This window comes from Sphaeramia orbicularis, chromosome 6 (assembly GCF_902148855.1).
Source record: "Sphaeramia orbicularis chromosome 6, fSphaOr1.1, whole genome shotgun sequence".
Lineage (NCBI taxonomy): Eukaryota > Metazoa > Chordata > Actinopteri > Kurtiformes > Apogonidae > Sphaeramia > Sphaeramia orbicularis.
In genome coordinates this window covers 12,708,087-12,731,109 of record NC_043962.1, presented here as the reverse complement: position 1 = coordinate 12,731,109, position 23,023 = coordinate 12,708,087, and the positions used below count along the sequence as shown (strand labels likewise).

Genomic DNA, 23,023 nt, shown 5'->3' with positions numbered 1-23,023 from the left:
TTCTTGAATATTCAGTACAAACCTCAAGCCAATCTAGTGAAAAATAAGAAATTGGTAAGACTTTGAATTCACATAATAATGATGAAATTTAGCTCCGAGGGCCAAAACCAAAATTCATTAGTTTTTGGAGCAGCCCGATGGGATTTTGTGAGGTCCCAGGGATTTAATAGATGTTTTGAGTTGGCTGAGCTGGTATCAACCAACACACAGCCTCCTACTCATTTCATGTGTTGTTCTGCATGTGAAAAGACTTTACATTACCCTCAATAAAAGACTTTCTGGATTGAATTTAGTTTCAGGTAAAAATATATAGCCCACATATACACTTAAAATTTGCGTAGATGCATTAGCAGATTTTGATCTGTACTTGCAAACACCTCATGGGGATATTGAAATAAATGATTAAGGTGAAAAAAAATCCAACACTACTTTAAGTCTCCTTTCCAGTTCTACAACATTTCCTCCCTACCAGGTGTTGTACATCTTTCCATGGCCTGTGGTCCAGATGAGCAGACCATCAGACCTCTAGTGATGTAATTTCAAACACACTGTTTCCTTCTGTTACTGACAACAGGATAATAACATGAAGCTCGTTTGACCCACCACATTAAAAAAAAAAAGTTTAGTGTTTGATTTGTGTTGTGCCTCTGCTTACTTGAAAAGCAGCTCTGACCATGCTGACCCTACCCCCCAGCCTGTAATCTTAAGCCCACATCCGTCACTATGACCCTTGACCTCGCTTACCACCCCTTCCAACTCCCCCATTTCACCACAAATCATGTGATCTACGGAACATTTCAAAGACAGCGCCAGCCGTCGCACAACTGTCTGCGGTTAATATTCTCCTGCTGTACCGTGAAACAAAAAACCCCAAAGGTGGCCAGTTATTCTAAAGTTTAATGTGTAGACAGAAACATCCTACTAGTGGTTATTTTTATGAGATTTCCATGTGCTGTTTAGACTAAAGTCTGTCGGAAGATGGTGAAACATGTCAATCAGTGTTTTCCAAAGCCCCCAATGACATCCTCATACATCTTTTTTTGATCCACAAACTTAAGATATTCAGTTTGCAGCCACAGAGGAACAGAGAAACCCAAAATATTCGCATTTAAGAAGCTGGAATCTTCAAAAAGAAGAAGAAAACTCAAAGCAACCAAGCATTTTTATTAAAATAACCAGTGGTTAATGTCAAGTCAATTTATCATATAATCAAGGTTTTAACAATAACTTTGAATAAGTGTAACTCTACACTTTCTCATGTCCTAATATGACCTGATCATTTCAATATGTTCTGCCTAAAACCAAACTTACGGAAAGCAGTTGGTATGCTACAGACAAAAGACAAGATAGATGAAGGTCAGAAAAATGGAGAGAAAAGAGATGACAGAGTATAAAACTTCATCATTTCATCATTCCTCTGTCAAACTCTGATCATTCATCCCAAGGGACAGACCTTGGTCCTGTTTCAGCTGAAATAGTTGGAATGATTCTCAAGAAATTTTCATTCTTTTGAATTATTAAAACAGTCAGGCCAAACAAAGGAGAAAAAAATCACCACCTGGGTTTACCTACACAAATAGTTCAGTGATTAATGTGTTTCAGCTGCAACTAGTTCTTTATCGAGTTGCTTAACATTTCTTACACAACAAATCAGTTTGTCGAAAGCATAAAGATTAAGGTGTGAAGACAAGCAGATGACGTGATTACCCATCGTGCCTTGTGCCTACAGTACAAGCCTGTGTGGGTGAAGTTATGATCTGGGTTTGTTTTAGTTCGTCAGGTCTAGGTTCAGCAACGTCATGTGCCCAAACAAATAAACACTTTCACATCAGCAGGGCTAGTTCCAGTTCCCGAACTCCCCTTTTGAACCAGCCAAACAAAAATTGGTTCAGAACCTGAAAAGTTGGTTCTTTGTGCCATATTCTAGGTTGTGAAGATAAGAAGAAAATAGAGGAAGGTAATGGAGAATCGTGGAGTAGCATCACCCCACTTGGGCTCTGCTAAAAATCGTGTGAACATGGGCCAATTCGCTGGAAAGCACTAAGGTTCTGAGACTCCAGAATGGAGCCAGAACCAGATCTAGAACTGTGTTTGTCTGAAAACCCTACTTCTGACATTGCATAAACTCATCAAAATGATGCTACAGTAAATGCATGTTGTTATCAGAGCTGCAGGTATTCCAATCTATTAGAGTGTTAGATTATTTCCCTAAATCCTCCTGCATCACCCTGTATTAATCCCTTGCATAATAAATGAAATAAAGGATGACTTATTTTGATTCATCTCTGATCAGAAGTTTCCACAACAAATAACTCAACACTGGACATATGATCGATTAATCGAATAGTCACTGCAGTTCTAAATCCTACACTGAAACAGGAAGGACAGCTTTATTTGTGGACATTCTAATGACACTCTTTGTAATGGCAAATGTTAAGTGTTTTTTCCATTTCTGAAGCTAATTAGGACAGTGACTCAGAATAAGTCCTCTATAAGTATAGAAGACGACAGCGGTTCATGACTCCTGGGAGAGCGATGTCTGCACGAAAGTGTCTTCAAGAAGTATTCATGTCACAGAGACTTTCCCCTGCACTTTTATAAACAACAGTGAAGCGCACACAAGCACACTTATCAGGTGAACATGATAGGAATGCAGGCTAGTTTGGAAAGTTTGCCCTGGTGTGGGATTAGTGTGTGTGTGTGTGTGTGTGTGTGTGTGTGTGTGTGTGTGTGTGTGTGTGTGTGTGTGTGTGTGAGGAGGGGGTGAACTAAGGAGAGCACATCCCACCTCTGTCCACATGGGAGAATGAAGCCTGCTACGGATCAGGGGGTTGACCGTTATCATGCTGGCTCATGCAAATAGCGCGACAATGGAATGGAGAGTTCAGCCGTGTAGCCTGTTGTGAGTCAATGTGGCTGATAACGTGCCTCCCCACAGACTGTAGCTTTTCCACTCACTGAAAAACCTATTGTGCCAAGGTGAAAGGACTAATAAGAAGGAATGAAGACGCTAATGAGTTTCCATTCACCCGTGATCGGGCGTGTTTACATTTAGTTAATAGAGCAGTCACTATTTGAATTAGGGGTTTAATCAACAACCAGTTAAATACTGTAAGATGGCATTTTTGATCAGTGCCGCGCTAGAGCAAACAGGCATGACATTTTACTGTATATACAAGATCCACCCTACAGTGACATTTACAATAAGTTTCTCAACAATATACACTTTGTCATAGAATTCATTCACACTGTATTCCCTGCTATTTTTGCGACAAATTATTCATGGAGCTCTGCAGGGCCGTTTGGTTCTTATTCATGACAAAACATTTTAATAAAATACTCTAAAAACAATAAAAGGTCACGTTTGAGCTTCTATCAAAAAACGTGGTTTAAATTAAACTTTAAAAAGAAATGGCTGACCTTTCCTGAGTGTTATCCCTCACAATACAGAAGAACACTTTAAGCTCCTTTTCATACATTACAATCAGCCAAATGACAGCATCTTTAAAAACTGAAATGTCAACGCCTAAAAGTGGCTCCGCTGCAAAGACACGCTATTACAAAGACATTTTCAAACCCTGTTTATTGCACCCATAAACTGTTTATGTCTCTGGACATTTGCCCATAAAGGTAAGATAATGTGAGAGAAAGTGTAAGAACAGTAAAATAACACAACCAGCTACAAAGGAGGGGAGTTATTTGGTCAAAAAATACTCACCAGCCAGACAGGCGAAGCTTAAATATTCGTCTACAGACTTGCATTGCTGAAATCGAGCTTCTAATCTATTTTAGAGGCTGCTCACACTCTTTATCCAATCAACACACTCCACTCACTTGCAGAGCATATCTGCACACAGTCTTTTGACCACCTGCTTCAACTCTATCCTCAAGAGTCTGACTCTTTTTTTATCCTCCGCCTTTCTGTGTCCCCTGTTCCCTCCTCTCTACTTAACCCGCCTCCTTCGCATCCCTCCCATTATGCCCCCTCCCTCCCTCTCTTTTGCGCCTCAGCCGGGAAGGTGGGAATTGGGGAAAATCCCAAAGCACTTGAAGAATCCCGTCGCTTTCTGTCTGCATGTATCTGTCTCAAAAAAGACTCTTGTGTTGTCTTGTGGACTGTTTTTTTGTCTACATTCTGCCCAAAGCCAAAACCTTGAGCTGGGATGGAGTTAGATTGAGGCCTGCTGTCTCACCTGTGTTGTAGAATCAGAGCTCAACAAGCAGTTAAACAAACAAAGACTGAATTGATAAAATCTAACAAGCCACACTGAGGTAACTCCTCCCCCTCCATCCTTTCTCTCACTTTCCATTGCCACTGTCTAAAACGTCTCCATTATATAGTCGAGGTGGACATAAAATGATCTCAAAACAGGACTGTGACAAAATGTACAAACTAGCACTTTGGCCATTTTTACTCAATGTTGATAGCTTTAACCACCTATCACACAGCAGAGATAAATGCAAGCCAAGGATTTTCAGTTCTTTTTCAGGCAACATATACTCTCATCTTCAAGCATTTTCCCAAATGTTGCTGAAAACTTAACTGGTTAATTATTACCAAATCTGTCCACAAAAATATGGAAAAGGTAGAACAGATTAAAAATAAACAAACTGCTGTAAAAGAAATCTTTTATCCTGAAGATCCGGGTTGATTCTCTGCATATTTATTTCACTTTAATTTGGTTTAGGTGCCAACCAAATTGGCTTGGGTGCCACAATGAAATATTAAAATGGTGGAGAAAACCCTGGAAACATATTGGTGTATCTTAAAGGGCATGATAGTGATGGGAAATATTTCTACAAACTAGGAATGTAGTGGAAAAACAATAGTGAGTGTGTCTGCTAGGGCTTGGTCTCATTATTTTCTGTCCTCTGTTCACTGTCTGGACAGGGGCTTCATGGTGCATTCAGGTGCACCTTGTAAACTTTGAAATCTACATCACTCTATACAGCTGTAACAAGTCACAACGGTTGGTTAAAAGCCATCATGAAATAGCTACCAGAGGGCTATTACTTTTGCATTCTTATGCTTTTCCTGCAAGACCAGTCATCTAGGGAGGCCACCCCCCCCCCAAAGAAGTCCAGTCTATTCTGATTCTGGTCACTGATTCACAGGTAGGACTGACTAAAAAGTATGACTCATAACTAGTAGACAACTACTAGGATACCACTTCAACAACCAACTCTAAATACTACTAAGAATGTCTACAAAAAGTAATGCAAGATATATCAAATGAAAACACTTAAACATTTAATTTGTTAATTAGGGAATTTGAAACGTAAAAGTTGCATTTTTTTCTTATTTTCCTTTGTTTAAATGCATAGGCCTACATCTGTAAAAAAATCCTGATCATATTTTTGTCATACGGTCCAGCTCTGTTATCCAGTAACACGTCCAGCTGCCTATCAGGGGGGCATCCTTCCCATCCCCTCTCATTACCTTCCAACAGCCCAGTCTTAGTCAAGCATCACACTCTGGTATGAGCAGTGGCTCGTAGACGCTTTAACCCAGTTCGTGGTTGACCAGCTCAGCCTCCTGTAAGCCTATTTGAGCAGACACGTACATGCACACACGTGCAGACGTATACGTCTTGGAGTGCTTTCACACACTCTCCACCCCCGGCTGGCTGCTATGTCTGCACTGCACGCCTACAGGCCATGACCAACCCTCTCCAAAAGGCTTTTAATTTGATAACAGTGAGAGGGGGGGGAATGGAGCAGGGGGAGATCTAAATGGAGGGAGGGTGGAAGTGATGGTGGGGGTGGAGGGGCGGGTGTTGTAAGTAATGTCATTAGCCCACGGCTGGCTTTAAGGAATCTCCATTTCTGGAGCTTCGAGGCAGATCAATATGAAGACAGAGTGCGTAGAATGGCTTCTGGCAGCGACTATCCCTCTGCAACAGGAGAGGCTTGCCTGGAATTAAGAGAATTCTGAAAATCCCACTTTTGGAGCAAGGCCGGACCTCTCTGTCCTGACTTAAAGAAAACGTCTTTCCCTGCTTCCAACTTTTGTGCGATAAATTTGGCACATTTACAAGCCCACACAGAGCAAACAATGTCCCTCCTTGAAAAGAGGTATATTATCTCATTGGTGTTCCAGCACCCTCCCCGAGTACAAATAGGTTTGTCATGAGCACACACCCTCATAATAGCCTAATGATTAACCAGGAATGGAAAAGTCCAAGTGGTCCTTTTTATGTCCATCCAACAGAACAGTCCGAAAGTAACTAGAAACTGAGGGCTCCAGCCAAAACACCCTCAAACATACCAAAGACTTACTTTCCACCTACATCAACAACAAAACATCTTCCTTGTTGTGATGTTTCTATTGTTAACATATCACGTGTGCTTGACTACAGCTTTGGTTAAGGATCCATCAGTGCTCAAGGCAAGGAAAAGAAGGTTTTAATTCCACAGTAGCCTTTTCCACAAACCCCAGCGTCTTTGGTACAGGCCAAACCCAACATGGCCATAATAAGCTACAACATACAGAAAGCCAAAACAGTGTGTCAGAAATAGAGCGCAAGGGCCTCTACACTTGGAGCAACAGCAGCGGCAGCAGGGACCCAATAAAGCCTAAATGTCACCCACATTATACATAGCACGAAGGATGGGGGGAAAGGATCAATCACTCATTGTGTGCTTCTACAGCAAATTAACCTTTAAGTAAATACGTGACGCTGATGCTTAAACACAGAGCTTTTATACATACCCAGTAGCACCTTTAGATTAGCACTTTACTATAGACTATCTAAGATCTGCAGACAGTTAACATTCTCCAGGAGTTATCCAATTTAGGACATAACATAGCTGGTCTATGACTCGTCCATATAGTCCCTTAAAGGCTTACGAATCCCCTCAGTGTTTTTACTGACGCGGGACCATCTGTTGCACACTACCACAGATCTGTCACAGCTGCCTCAGTATCATAAATAAGGAAAATTCAATTATGAAATGTTGAATCGATCCGTGAAGCAGCAGTGCTGAGAGGTTCACATGATATTACATCGTCTTTGGGATCAATCAGACCGTGTACATGTGCTTGCCCCCGCACAAGTGAGCCGAGGATGTTAGCAGAAGGCGTTCACTTGAATCTGTCAGGGTATGACTGGCAGCAATGTAAGAGTCAGACAGAAACGCAGGCTTTTTCTGTTCTGCTCTGGAGTATCACTGTATATTAAGGGTGGGACTCACAGCCCAAGTCACACTACTCTTATAATAATGTGATTCTTCAATACATGACACAGCATGTGTAACAGAAAAAAATAAATGTACAAAAAAAGCCAGGAATTATGTATTTATTCACTGTTCTGTAACATTGAAATGACATAATGTACAAAAAAGTGCACAGATTTTTAGCTTCATGCCTCTTTTAACACAAACTAACTGCAACTTCCATGTCCGTGTGTACCATGGGTTTTAATAAAAATACTGATATTTGGAGCCAGTGTATCAATAATAAATTGCAAGGGGAAGTAATATAGTGTATTCCCATATCGATATTTTGTCCCTGATGTTTACTAGCAGTATTTTCTTGTTAAAGCAGAACTTAAAAAATGTACACAGCAGAGATGCTCAAAATCCCAGACACCCTGCACAGTTGAATTTCCCATCCATCTCGATAATGGGAAACAGGCTTTTTTTTTGCCTTTTCTGCTTGCTGCTTTAATGTAATGTCTACACAGGGAATTTTATACAGACAGCTGAGCTAAAAAAACAAATACATTAGAAAACTAGAAAACAAGAACACAAAATTATAAAAGTTATACTTTAATAACTGAATAGATCCAGCAACTTTGACTAGCTAACTGAGTACACCATTAGAAGTAGCAGCTGAAGGAGTTTTGGTAACAATGGTTTTTGAGGAATGTGACTATTCGTTATTACTTACAATATTCTCAATATGTGAATTTTTCCTGTGGTATTTCTAGGTGGGTCACAGTGATGGTCTGGCGGATGGTCTGGAAAGAAACTAAAATACTGTATCCAGTGAAATTATAAAGCATTTTGCATATGGTACTCACCAGTCAGAAGACCTGAACTGATTTTGCTCTGCTGTGTGGAATCTTCTCAGTAATTGTATTTTATTTTATTTCATTTCTATTTTTCATTTTTTGTGTGAGGTTGCTTTGGTAGTGGAATAGAAAATTAAAAACTGTTCAGACATAATTAGCTGCAAGGCACAGTCTGCACTCAGGACTATTAATGTGAAGCAAAAACACCAAATTATGATCATACCAGGACAGATGAGAATGTTCTTTTTTTTTTTTTTTTTTTGCTATACTGTGTTAATTTTAGCCAGTTGAGATGAGAAATGTATTTTTGTACCTGAGCCAAAAGTAAAATAGCAAAAAAAGACATGCAGAACACAGAAAAAGTATATGACATATGAATGGCATGTGGCTTTTGTTTTTGTCAAGAGAGTCTGGTGACTAAAGAGAGGAATGAGATAACTTCAGTTTTCAATGAAGGATGATGTAGGGTAAAACAATGACAGGGTTCCTACAGGTTCCTATAAGTAAAATTTAAGACTTTTTAAGACAATTTAGAGCAGAATTTAATGCCCATTTCATAGCCATACTGGCAAAAATTTGTGACTCCTAGAATTTCAGACTCCAACACATTGATTCTCCGCTGTTCCAAGTCATTTTTCACCGGGGGCTGCATAGTTTCAGATAATTGGTTCCTAATTTCAGTATAAATTGTCGGGTCGGAACAGGTGGAACTGAGTCTACTAACGTTACTTACTTTGCAGCTTGGATATTTCGCAGACACATTTAAACACAATACAGTTTATGGCAACATAACTTAAGACCTACCATATCAGATTTAATACCTTTCAAGGACTTTTTAAGGTATTAAATGTAGATTTGTAAATCCAAGACTTTTAAGACTTTTTAAGACCTCACAGGAAACCTGAATGAACATATTCTAAGTACACACTTGCGCTGGTGTTGATTTTTACGTCATACAACCCCTCTTTAAAAAATGAACTCAACTATCCCTGTGAAACTATACTAAGTAGTCTGTCATGATGGACTTGCATCTTTTTCACAGCAGGGTTATGTCACCTGGTGGGAGTTCAGGGCTGACAGACAGTACAACGGGAGGAAATGGGGCATGCGAGACCCTTCCAGCTGTTTTCTGTCTTTTTTTTTTTTTGAGAAACTGGAAACATAAGGTCATGAACCTTACAGCTGCATGGATACAGTTAATACAGAGGTTTATAGCGGACTGACAGATAGAAGGACAGCTGGACATCAACAGGTCCATCTCCTTTTTCCAGCTGTTGTCAGAGCGCGAGTGGCCCCGAGGCACAATGATTAACGCCTCAGTCAAATGCTACACAAACCAGATGGTATAGATGGGAGAGAAGGCCAAGGTCCTCCCTCTCCCTCTTTTACTTGTCACACACACAAGAATACCCGAACCCACCCACCCGCAAACACACACAACATTAAGATCATTTAAAACATCCTCCCCTTAATCATGAAGTGCTCAACAATGGAATTCTAATCATATATAATGTAGCCCTTTCTTCACAAAACATAAAACGGCACCACAAAAAAACAAAATGACACAATCCAATGTTTGTGCGTTCAACCCATAAATGTTGCCAAAAAGGCGGAAGGCTACTCCGGGCTTTCTGGGAAAATAAGAAATGTCAGTCACCAGCACGACAAGAGAAAAAAGGCTGCCAACAAAAGAAACATATAATCAGGACAAATCTCTCCTTCCTTCATTTTAATCATATCCTCACAAAACTTGGATGGGTCATTTGATATCAACCTGCCAAGTTCACAAAGAGGAGATTGTTTACTATGCCATTAGTTGCTGCTGCGTTTTTCTCTGTGTAGTAAAAGGCGTTCGTGTGCACCCCCGTTTTCACACATGTAGGGAGTGTCAGGGACCCGTCGCTGCTGATCCCTAAGCCTGCTGTATAAAACGCTTCTGACAAAACAGTGGTGTGGTAGAAACAGGCATCAAAGCGCTCACACACACATATTGACTCAAATCATAAGCTTGATCCGTTCACAAGGCAAGCAGCATCTCACATATCAAAGGTCTCCCTCAAACAGTGAAAAGCATCCCTTTCAGCTTTCCTACATGAAAGAGAACACTGTGGTGTCTTCTAATGTGCAGTTTTCCCCATCACAAAGGCTTACTTCAAACAGAGTTCGAAACCTTCCACTGTCCCCTTCTGCTTGAGGTTTCCTGCTTGTTTAAGTAGGAAGTTATCAGGAGGTGGCAGGGTCATCCAGAATTTGGCACCCTTAAGCGCTTAACCGGAGTTGTTTTTTGTCAAATCTACCACTTTAAAAACACTCTCTGGGGCTTCCCTGTCTTTTAGAAAGAGTCAGAGACACAGAGTGTGTGAATATGTATTGCAAACATCTGGCTAAGTCCTTATCACCATGGGAAAATGTCTAAGGACAAGCCTGCGTTATCCCCGCTGCAGGGCCTGTACTTGTCTCATCTGGACTTCAACTGCGCTTCAGCAGCCGTATCCAACTGTCAAAGTCGCGCTCCTCATTAATGGGGAATTACTGAAAAGCAATGGGCTCGTTTGCAGTCTGTTCCCCGTCTTTGGTGAGAGCTGGACCTGAGGCTGTTTTGTCTTCAATGCCACGCAGTCTCCTCCACACATAAACCGTGTGGGCAGACCTAAGTAAAGTCAGTAAATTCAATTAGGCTGGGAGAGCGAGAGAGTGTGAGCAGGGAAACGGTGCAAACAGACTGTTAGGTCTGTTGTTTTCTTTCGTCAAAAAGGAAGTCAGAGCTGCCCCGGGAGTAACTTCATTATTTTCAGGAGCTTGAGCTCAGCTTGAGTTGATAAGGGAGGCTCTGAGCATGAATTCACCAACACTCCAACAACCAGACGAATAGCTCAAATATGTAGATAACATGATTATTCTAAAACTCGGGTCTTTGGTCAGCGGCATTCTCATTCTTGACATGTCTGACTAAATTAAATAAACATCCTATAGAGGAAGACACACACACAGAAGCTTACTCCAGACTTTATATGTTTGTACACTGAATCCTTGAAACATTCATGCCTCAGTACACATTTACATAGTAGCCTGAATGTGATTATTTGAGCTGTCCACAATCACTATGCATTTTAGTTAGCTGCATGAAACATTGTCATCTCATTACATCTTCTTCTGCTATGGTCTAATGGAAACTGAGTGGAAAACTAGTGCCAACAACTGTTTACCTCAATGTTAGCTTCTTATATTTGATCACACTTTGATAAGCATGTATTGATATGGATTTAATTGTAAAGCCCCAGGTACATTTTACTGAAAATAGCTAGCTTCCAGCATCTTGGAGGAGGTGATGTGTCGGATTTGCAGAAGGAGAGTGCTGGTGATAAAATCTATAGATCTACCACCCAACCCAATTTGCTGAAATATTAATGTGGCAGTATGAAGTAGTACGTGTTAAACAGTTTAACACAGTGGCCAAAGGAATCCAACTGATAAAACAGCTGAAAACACCTTTTTTCTTCATGAAGGTGTAAACACTGGACAGCACGCCAAAAAACTGTCATAATCATGTTTTTCCTTTTTGATCACTATCATAGTATATAACTTGAGTATCACTGCCATTGGCAAACATCATCATAGTCTCTGTAATGACAGATTTAGGTCTATTTATTTAAACAGAGGAACACAAGAAAAAAATGTAAACTTTCTGTGAATTTACGAGGTGTACTTTAATTTAACGTTGCACCTGAACGCACCTCAACCCCATTCACATCTGTATGGGTCAAACTCCAACACAAACAGCAGGAAAAACAGAAGCAGCACGTCTGTAAATGAGGCCAAAACACAGTGCAGACCCTCAGCTGAGTTTTTACTGCCACTTTTTTAGTAACTCTCACCTGCCAGTGTGGGGAATAGCCTTCCAAGATTTACTCACCAGACAGAAAACATACCTGGATGTGACACTTTGCAGGTGTTGAAAAAGCACAAATGTCCAAAGCTCACCACTGTTACTGACATGAGTAATATTATAGTCCCATGTTTTTACCATAGTGCCATAGTGTACACTGATTCTGTATAACTATTATTATTACAACATTAACCCGTAAAGACCCAGTGTTACTTAATATATTTCACCTTTCTTAAGTGATTTATCATCATGTATGGTAATATTATCCTCTTTATTTTGAGTTTTTTTAAGTGTAAATCATGTATTTTTCTGTATTCAATTCACTGATCTTGTAGACTTTCATTAAAACTCAGATTAAAGTTGAGGGTTATTATATCAAAACAGAGAAAACTGAAGAAAAAGTGACTTTATCAGTAAAGACATCATTAACTGAACATAAAAACAAGTCTCTCCATCCACTGTCATTTATCAAACTCCATGGGTTTTACTGGTGAATCAATGTTGTTGAAGATGGTGATGTTTCCCCGTTCACTACAGAGCCTCTGAACGTCCAAATGGGTCATATCTGATGACCATGAAAAGATGACAAACTGTATTTTACACCAATTGTTTACATGTATTGATAGGATTAGTAGATCAACAGGTATTAAACAGTTTAGATCAGTAGATGCTTTTGGTTAATGGTGGGTGTTTGGGTCTTTATGGGTTAAAGTGGCATATGATGAACAAGAAAAGAGTAACAGTTAATCACAATTATGTGTATAACAATCATCAACTAAACTTTCATGTTTGTGACTAGAACAATATAATGAGTACACAAAAAGCTTTGGGTACTGCCTAACATTTACTCCAAATATATATACTTCACAATAGCACAACAGGAATAAAAGCAGACACTTAACTCCATCCATTCTAACTGGAAGCCATTTCAGGCTTCCCATAATTCACTGAATGATTCCGCTTTTAGAAAGGGTTATGCAGTTGGCATATTTCACCAATTGTGTTACAGTGCATTTAAGTTTGAATGACAAAAATACAGAGCAGCAATTTAGGATTAAAGAGAGAAGCCGTTTGCCAGGCGAGCCACTAGAGAACTGAAAGTGTGCCAACGCACCCACACACATTGGCATGTAACAGCCAGACTGAAGAGGAGATATGGAATATGCATTTCTTTAATCAGACCACATATTAAAAGAATACAGATAACCCGGAGGCCTCAGCTGAATGCGCCTTTCGCCTCTCTTTTACATTTATGCACAACAGGTCTGCCAAAATGTCACAACCCTCTTGAATCAAAAACCTCCTCATCATAACAGAAAAGCAGACTGCATTGAACAATCCTCAGCAAACAGCTCTGAGAAAGCAGGCGAAATGTCAAAAACAATGAACACACTGAATGATAACAGTGTCACAGAGGTGACATTCCACGGCTGGAGGGTAGCTGTCATCTTTTCTTTTAGCTCTGGCCCATTAGGGGAGCCCGTAAGAGGTCCTTCTCTGCTGCCCAGCTGGCTGCGAAGTACTATTACAGGGAAGCTGTTTGGACTTTGACCCCGGAGCCTGCAGAGAGCTGGGGGGAAAAAAAAGGAAAAGGTTTGCGCTTCTTTGCTTCCTGTCAATGAGAGTTGCACAAACCAGACAGGTCGCTTAATATCCAGCCCTTTCCCCTGCTGTTAGTGAGTTATGGTGGTCTAATAATGTGCATTCCATTGCTTGCAACATTTTCCCACTCTGGGAGCAGGTGTGTTGTTGCTTCAGGTTGGTGGTTGTTGTCCTCCAGGGAAAAAATATACACTGCATAAAAAAAAGTCTGAACACCCCACCAACACCATTGACTTTCATTCTGCCATTACCATTTTCCCCTCCTGTTACAACAAATGAGCTCAGTGTTTATACAATGATTAGCTCTTGAGGGACACATGCACTTTAGCAGTACACGTACAAGGCCCAAGTGATGTGGAATGTTTTCCTGTGAAGACAACATCAGAATCCACCGTGCAGATTAGAAAAATTAACTCCTGCTTAATAGGGGTTCACACAGAGATAAAGAGTACAGAGCCTGCTACCAAGGATAGTGTCAATATAAAGCCAACAGATCAAATTACTGGAACCCTGGGGCATTTGGTTCAACTTAAGTGCAGGCAAGGTTTCATCTCATTTCCTGCAGACAGAAAATCAAAAGTGTAAATATTACTTTTTAAAAGCATAAAACAGGGAAATAACGTGCATAAATCTACAGCAACAGAGAGCCAAAAATAAGAAAAACTACCCTGGAAGCACCATAACTCTGGATTTCTGGCTAATCTGGCACCTGAGAAATGTCATGAGAGCCATAAACCAGTGCTTTCCCACTGAAGCGAGCGTCTCCTGAACCTCTGGTGTGAGAGACAGCCATTGTAGAGATCACATACCTGCGATTGTCCATGGCTACACATGACACCAGAGAAACAGCAGCACACGATGCTTTAAAGAGGACACCGTGTGTTAAGAGAAAGACAAAAACCCCTCCGGCAAAAAGCTTTTCAGACCCTCCTTGATAAGGAAGATGTAGCTAAAAGAAAAATCACACTTGCCACTATAATCCGGTGAGTGTCTTTAAAAACATATGCAGGAGTGTAACTCACTGAGGCTCCAGGTACACGTGGAAAACACAGAGAACACTCCGAGCTGAAGATAAACGGCCTACGACTGATTAAAAGTGCAAAGCCTTCAGTCTGCCTAAGTAGCTCGACGGTGGGTGATTATCCTGCGTTTGGCTTGGGAGTATATTAGACTGTCAGAAAAGCAGTTAAGAGAACAGCCAGCTGGTCGAGCCTCAGCATCCTGGGTGAGAAAAAGCACTACTATCTAGGGATACAGTGATCTGATGCTGGAAGCAGATAGCGGCCCGACACAGGCTCAAATAACTGGGTATCATGACAACATGGGACAACAATTGCTTCACAATACAGTTTTGTTGTCTTTATGGCATGCACAGTCTGTAGACATGTACAGTTTGCAACAAGGAGAATCAACAAAGAGTCAGCAGTCTGGAGGTTTTTCACACTTGGCTACACCCATAGACTGTTTACAAGAAGTGGACGTGGCTGCAGTGATGTCAATGTTTTTTGTTTTCTTTTTAAGTACTGTTTGCATCTTGCCTGTCACTATTTTGGCTTTTGGAGACAGAAGTGACTATATTTGGGCAAAACAAATGGGGTAATGGGGGAAACTTATGAAGCAAGTGCTAACACAACTTACTGACATGGCAAATAAGTTGTGCGTGTCAGCAAACGTACTGACATGCAGAGCAACACACTGTGACAGACTTTTTAAGTGTGGCATCTTATCAACAAGTGCAGGACATCGGTCTGTGGGGGGGGGTCAAAAGTAGGTCTGGATATCTGATTCAACAGGCTACTGAGCGGTCACTACATCCTACATGGCAGATATCAATGCCTAGTTTTAATCTTAAAATCAAATTAACAAGGGAATGGAGGAATCAAAAACAGAAGAATCTTCTATTGGCTTATTGAATTATGTTTTCTAGATGGAGACAAATTTCTAGTCTAATCTAGTAGCCAACACTGTTGTTACACTCTTTTTTAATATATACATTTTATTTTGCAGTTTTCAGTTATGTTAAAACACAAAAACAAAGGCTCAGATGTGTGTAACAACTGATTAATTAATTAACTAGCCAGTCCTTACTTAAAGAAAAAAGAGGAGCAGAGTCAGAGGACAGTCACTGGTATACAGATATAATTCTTAGTCCAATCTAACTTCCTCCAAGTATGCGAGAAACAGAGTCCAAGCACTTGAAAAAGTGTTTGTAGAACATGTCCTCAAAGACCTGAGCTTTTTCATCTGTATTAATGACAACATATCATTGACCCACATTTGAAAAGGAGGAGGATTTGGAGATTTCCATTCTTTTAATATCAGCCTCTTAGCGATTATCATTCCAAGTTCCAGTGGAAGCTGTAGGACTGCAGGTATATTCTCGACAGTCTGAGACTGCTGTTACACTCTTAAGATACTTCCAATTTGGTTTGGATTTCATCTGCTTGCGACATCTGGAATACCTATGTTTTCTGAGGTCCAGCAGCACTACAGATGTGACATAACTAAGTTAATCCAGCAGCTCCAGACTCATCATGCAACAGAATCTGACAAGCTCAGCCGAACAAAAAGGATCATGTTTTGCAGAAGCATTTACTTTAAGAAGTGAAAATCTTACCAGGGACAAGGCTAAAGTGCCAAAAATAACAGGACATTCTTGAATTGATCAGTCTCGATGAGAAACCTCAGACAGTCAATGAAAATAAGAGCTTATTATATCGTTGGAATAATAATTCAACCAACTTGTTGCATTGTTAGGAAAGTTTAGAAAGCAAAGCAGTGATGCTACACATAATAGAATGATGCCAGTTTTCTCCATAAAGTGAAACATACTCATTAAACACTAGTTAAAACAGTTAAAAATATGATACTATAGGTGTTTTAGGTGTGTTTTTACTTAAGTGTGTGTTTTTATGTGTCTGTTTTTTGGGGTTTTTTTTTTTAGATATTTTTACTATATTTGTATCCTATTCTTATCTTATCACGGACACTTGAGCACACACTTTGTTCTTTATGCGCTACGTCGAATGAATGACAATAAATTAACCTTGAACTGGTATCAGATGTGTATTTTGAATTGGCTTGTTTCCAAAGAAGAGGTTGACAAACTGGATTTTTTTTTCTTACTTTAGAACAAGGAAAAGCTGTTAGGTGATGAATCAAACAATATCATCCCTTACCCTCTAGCTAATCAGCAAACAACACCGAAAACACATTTTGCATGCCTAAAATTAACTATATTTTATTTGATTATGAACCTGATAATTGTTGAACTGATATGAAACTCAAAGGACTTAATAAATATGGAACTGAATATCAAACTAAACTGTTAGAAAAGGCAAATTGGAGCTGTTTAAGTAAGTATGTCCAGTGAAGAAGCATAACATTTGCTATCAGCCACTATCTGCGCTAATTAAATCCCTCAAAACTAACACAGCAATGAATGGAGAGCGTGTGGATGCTCCTGACTTTTTTTGTACAATCATAATGACTGCTAGTAGGTTTTCATACTTTGGAATAACAGTATTGTAGCTCTCCACTAGAAGAGATGAGAGGAGAGAAGAGGTCAAGCTAGCAGGACTAAAGAGAAGAGTCTATTTTCCAGGGATGAATGAATAACACACTTGAGTGGTCCATAGAGAGTGGGCAGAGGTCTTTTGTGTAATGGCAGGGTCACAGTCATGGTGACAATAAAAGTCCCCCTGTCATGGGTTAAAGCTGTTTAACCTTTTGATCCTCTTCCATCTTACTATAGTTTGGAGTCTGCAAGGTCTGAGTAAAAGCCAAAGAATTCTCCCACACTCGCACATACACTCATAAGAGAAGCTGGACAAAACAGCTCTGTTTTAATTACTGGCATATTATTGACTAGATAAAGTAGTAACAGAGGCGTGTAAAGTGACAGTACATTCATGTATATCATGTTAAAATATCTACAAATCTAAATGTCGTGTTTTCTTTAATTGGAAGCAAGTCTCTAAAGTTAAAAATGTGATACTATGAAAGAAAAAGTAGTTCAAAGACTCAGGAGCAACACTCTGTTAAGAATTAATCAAAAGATCTTCAAGTGCTACTGTCACTGGTGCTGTCACAAGAAAAGTTAGTCGTTAAAAAAAAAACAAGTGGAGGCAAGTTTCCAATGAGTCACAGAATAAAGAAGGAAAAGACAGTTACATGAGCAATCACAGCAAATAGAAGTGGATGTGAAATTGCTCATAAACAGCTCAGCAGAAGTCACTGACTCATATTTTATCGTCAGCAGCTACTATTGAAGTGCTCTTGAGCAATTGCTCCAGGGGAAAATGGGAACAGGAGATCTGTTCAGTCATCAAACATCGAGATTGAGAAGGATGTGTCTTTCTAAAACTTTACAGAGAGATTAAATATCAGATTCAGAATTATCATTGTCTTTATCCGCTGATTATATAAACACATATAAGGAAATCTATACCGGTAGATGTAGTTTGTAATAAACCATAAATACAAACTATAACAAAAAAAAAAAAAATTTAAGGAGAGTAAAATAAGAAAAATATAAACTCTAAATGAAGACACAGTATCAGCTTACATACTGTTTCTGCAACTGTGGATAATAAAGAGGAGTATTAAATGTTCATTAAAATAATGTTCTTTACACAAACAATATACGCAAAGGGTGTCACACATATGGCCCACGGCCCAAAATCTGCCTGCCAAAGGGTCCAATTGGGCCTGAGTTTATATGCACGTACAATTTCTAGAGTTTATTGAGGCACAATATTGTTAAAAATTCCCTGATTTTTCTTCATGACTTTCAGGTTGTTCAAGTTATTCAGATCTTTATGTAAACACAGGCTGTTCATAATGTAATTTTACTTTTGGTCACCGTTATTATTTTACTGGTCTGGCCCACTTAGGATAATATTGGGCTGCATGGAGCCCCTAAGCTAAAATGGGTTTGACACGCCTGGTCTCCAGTAATAACATTATCATATACTTGTAATTTTTCTTGTGTAATTTTACTCTTTCACACTAAAACAGAGGAAATTTCAGAGTTGACATTATTTATGAGTTATTATGCTGTTATTTGACTTGAGATCATATTGGGCTGTATGTGGCCCCTGAACTAAAATGGGTTTGACACACCTGATCTTACCAAATGCTTGTAATTTTTCTCGTGTAATTTTACTTTTTCACACTAAAACATAGGGAAATTTGCAGAGTTTATAAGGTATTATTGGACTTGAGATCATATTGGGCTGAATGTGGCCCCTGAACTAAAATGAGTTTGATATGCCTGGTCTACAGTAATAACATTATCAAATACTTGTAACTTTTTGAGTGTAATTTTACTTTTTCACCCTAAAATATAGAGAAAATTTTGCAGTTGCATTATTTATGACTTGAGAACATATTGAGCTGTATGTGGCCCCTGAACTAAAATGGGTTTGACACACCTGATCTTACCAAATGCTTGTAATTTTTCTCGTGTAATTTTACTTTTTCACACTAAAACATAGGGAAATTTGCAGAGTTGACATGATTTGTAAGGTATTATACTATTGTTTGACATGAGATCATATGTATGTGGCCCCTGAACTAAAATGAGTTTGACACGTCTGGTCTACAGTAATAACATTATCAAATACTTGTAATTTTTCTAGTGTAATTTTTTCCTTTCCACACTAAATATTTCAGAGTTGACGTTATTTATGCCTTGAGATCATATTGGCCTGTATGTTGGCCCTGAACTAAAATGAGTTTGACATGCCTGGTCTTACCAAATACTTGTAATTTTTCGAGTGTAATTTTACTTTTTCACACCAAAACATTGGGAAAATTTTGGAGTTTACATTATTTATGAGTTATTATGCTATTACTTGGCTTGAGATCATATTGGGCTGTATGTGGTCCCTGAAGTAAAATGAGTTTGACACGCCTGGTCTACAGTAATAACATTATCAAACACTTGTAATTTTTCTAGTGTAATTTTTTCCTTTCCACACTAAAAATTTCAGAGTTGACATTATTTATGACTTGAGATCATATTGGCCTGTATGTGGCCCCTGAACTAAAATGAGTTTGACATGCCTGGTCTTGCCAAATGCTTGTAATTTTTCTAGTGTGATTTTACTTTTTCACACTAAAACATAGGGAAATTTGCAGAGTTGATGTGATTTATAAGGTATTAATTATTATTTGACATGAGATCATATTGGGTTGTATGTGGCCCCTGAACTAAAATGAGTTTGACACGCCTGGTCTTACCAAATGCTTGTAATTTTTCTTGTGTAATTTTACTTTCTCACACTAAAACATTGGGAAAATTTCGTAGTTGACATTATTCATGAGTTATTATGCTATTATTTAACTTGAGATCATATTGAGCTATATGGAGCCCCTGAACTAAAATGGGTTTGACACGCCTGGTCTGCAGTAATATCATTATCAAGTACTTGTAATTTTTCTAGTGTAATTTTACTTTTTCACACTAAAACATAGAGAAAATTTCGTAGTTGACATTATTCATGAGTTATTATGCTATTATTTAACTTGAGTTCATATTGAGCTATGGGGAGCCCCTGAACTAAAATGAGTTTGACACGCCTGATCTACAGTAATAACATTATCAAACACTTGTAATTTTTCTAGTGTAATTTTACTTTTTTACACTAAAACATAGGGGAAATTTCAGAGTTGACATGATTTCTAAGTTACTCTGCTATTATTTGACTTGAGATCATATATGGCCCCTGAACTAAAATGACTTTGATGTCCCTGACATAACCTGTTTCCATCTTATCCATTAATTTTGATGAGCACAAAGAGGAGTATCACAGGTTGAGATCAACTTCTCCCCCTTTACAGAGTGTCCTTAAACGCCTCCTCCCCCATATATCCATGTGTCAAAGCAGCGGGGGACTCGCCAAGCCAGCGCCAAATGTTTACGTTCCAATGAATCAGAGCCAGGCAGAGGTTTGGTGTGGACAGGGAGGGGACACATCGGCTGTAGAATGCCTGTAGAATTCTTGCCACCATGGCACTTGGCAGGACATCAGTGTGTGCGGGAGCCTGGTGGGTAAAGCCTGCAGTCAGTCAGCGACGCAGAGTGAAAAAACTTCCAGAAAACACCACGCTGTTGGCCGAGACACATTTCAGCCGCAGCCTCCAAACAAACACGACCTCTCACTCTCATTTTCGGCTCCGTGATACTCAACATTCCTGCTTTTGGGGACTTAATTCACACACCAACCAGGCTACGGTGCGGTGGTAGATTTAAAGCCGTTGTCTGCGGTTTCGACGCGGTCAACCATCTCAACTCAGCCACGCGCAATGAATAAGTTTTAACCAACACAAAGTTATTGAATCCAAACAATGCCAGATGTATCCGCTGTGTTTTAACAGACTTGGGGCTTACCTTTGTGAGTGCAAACTTCACCTGAAGTTATCTGCAGCCCCGGGGAATCCGTGCAGCAACTTGCTCGCTCTCAACGCACCGCTGTTGTTCAACTTGTGGTGAAGCAGCTTCAGCTCGAGACTCCAACAGCCGCCGTCAATGTAGCGCGAGCGGGCATACTACTTCCGCTAGCCGGTCCGTAAATAAAAGCACCGGCGGACGGGACGTAAACGACACGGCTCGTATGGAACTGTTTAATAACCTACGGTGAAATAAAACCCGTCTGTGATAAAAAGTAGTTTGCTGTAAGAAGAGAATGTGTCGTTTTGTGTCATGTTTTTAAAGCGGACGCTTACAAATGAAGTCACGCGAAAGCTTTTATTTTGAAAAGTACAAAGCAAGTTCCGGTAAGTGGGTTTGTGACGTTAGCGGAGATAATAATAATAGTAATAATAGATAATTGAGTGGCTGTTTCTCTCACTTTGCTATTAAATGCCATGTAATAAAAAAAGAAGTAAAAACAGAATACAATTAATAATATGGCATATACCATAGACTATAATAGCATATAAAAGATATAAATCAAATCTATTTACAGTGCTAGTAAAGTAAGTAATAGAAGGTGCATAAGGAAACAAAACAGTGGCAGATATAAATAACAGATTTTAAGTTTACTAAGTCTTAACTCTAATTTGATTCAAAATTTTTTTTTTTATCATTCACTATTAATTCTGATTCTATCTATCTATCTATCTATCTATCTATCTATCTATCTATCTATCTATCTATCTATCTATCTATCTATCTATCTATCTATCTATCTATCTTATGATTTGTTAACTAAAATGAAAATGCTGTCATTTTTCTGTTTTCCTTTGTGACTGACCCTTTTCCAGTATTCACACCTCAATGACCAACATTTTATTACTATAAACACAACATACTTTCTATACTGTACATATTTTTCGTTGTGTGATCCATAAAGCATCTTTTCATTACCTCTAAATCTCTAAAAAAAAAAAAAAAAAAGCAATATTTGTTAAAAAGCATCACACTAAGTAAACAGGAGCAGACATTTGCCAGTTGGTGAACAAATCCCTATCTACACTTTCATCTCTTGACAAGTGTTTTCACAGAGAATTATCTATTTATGTCTTAGAACGCTCTAGGTTTTAGGTTTGTCTGTATATCCTTCTCACTGGGTCACATGTAGCCTCAATTAATTTTTCATTTTATTCTAATGATGTTTTCACTTTTGGATATAAGCAAATTGTCCAGTCAGTGCTGGCATTTGCATTCCTCCGACTTGTAATTCCCAGGCAAGTTAAATCAGTGAGGTACATTCCAATGAAATCAATTATCACGGAGGAATTCTGCTCTGTAAGGGTAAAACTACACAGAAAACTTTCTTTTCAAAGTCTCCTACTTGCAGCTGCTTATGTTGAGATTGTCAGAAAATTAGCACTGCATATGAACTCAAAAAGCACTGCATAGCTGTATATATGATGCATTTTCCTTTCCCACTCCCTGCAGTTTCCCTCAGCTGGACCCCATAAATCAATAATGAATGCAAACTGAATGAATGTTTCTTTATACTGAATTCAATAATAACTTAATTGTACATGGAGTTGCTTAATACAGTGTTTCCTTTAAGAAAGCTAGATTTATGGACTATCACATGCTGCAGATAACTTTCCCCAGTTCATGTTTCTGTGCCTGTACATCCCCTTCTAAAATGTACTTCACCCTATGTTGGTTGGACTGAAGACTTCCCCTTATGTTTCACTGCTGTCAAAACAAGATTATAGCAGGTGCTTCTTGCTACTTGTTTCTCACACAAACCTCAGTGTGCACATGGTAATCATGTTACTATACATTATATATGTAAAGAGATGCCAGCATTAGAAATGAACGACTACTTCGCACCAGGATTGTAAATGTTTGAACATGTGTCGTGAAGTGAGAGGTGGACTATCATGCTGAATTGGCAGCTTGGACTTTCTTGCCCATGGAAACCCAACACTCCAGGCCACTAGGCCCAATGTTAAGAATGTCAAACACTCAGCAATACATTTTCTTACAGTTCAGTGGGTGCTCAGCATGGCAGTGATATAAACAGTTGCAGGTTTCAACATGAAACCGTTA

General features: G+C 39.2%; 1 pseudogene; it reads right to left on the bottom strand.

Moving 5' to 3' along the window:
* Positions 1–20,992, bottom strand: part of LOC115421388 (solute carrier family 45 member 3-like) — a 47,581-nt pseudogene extending 26,589 nt beyond the window's left edge.
* Positions 20,993–23,023: the final 2,031 nt, after the last annotated feature.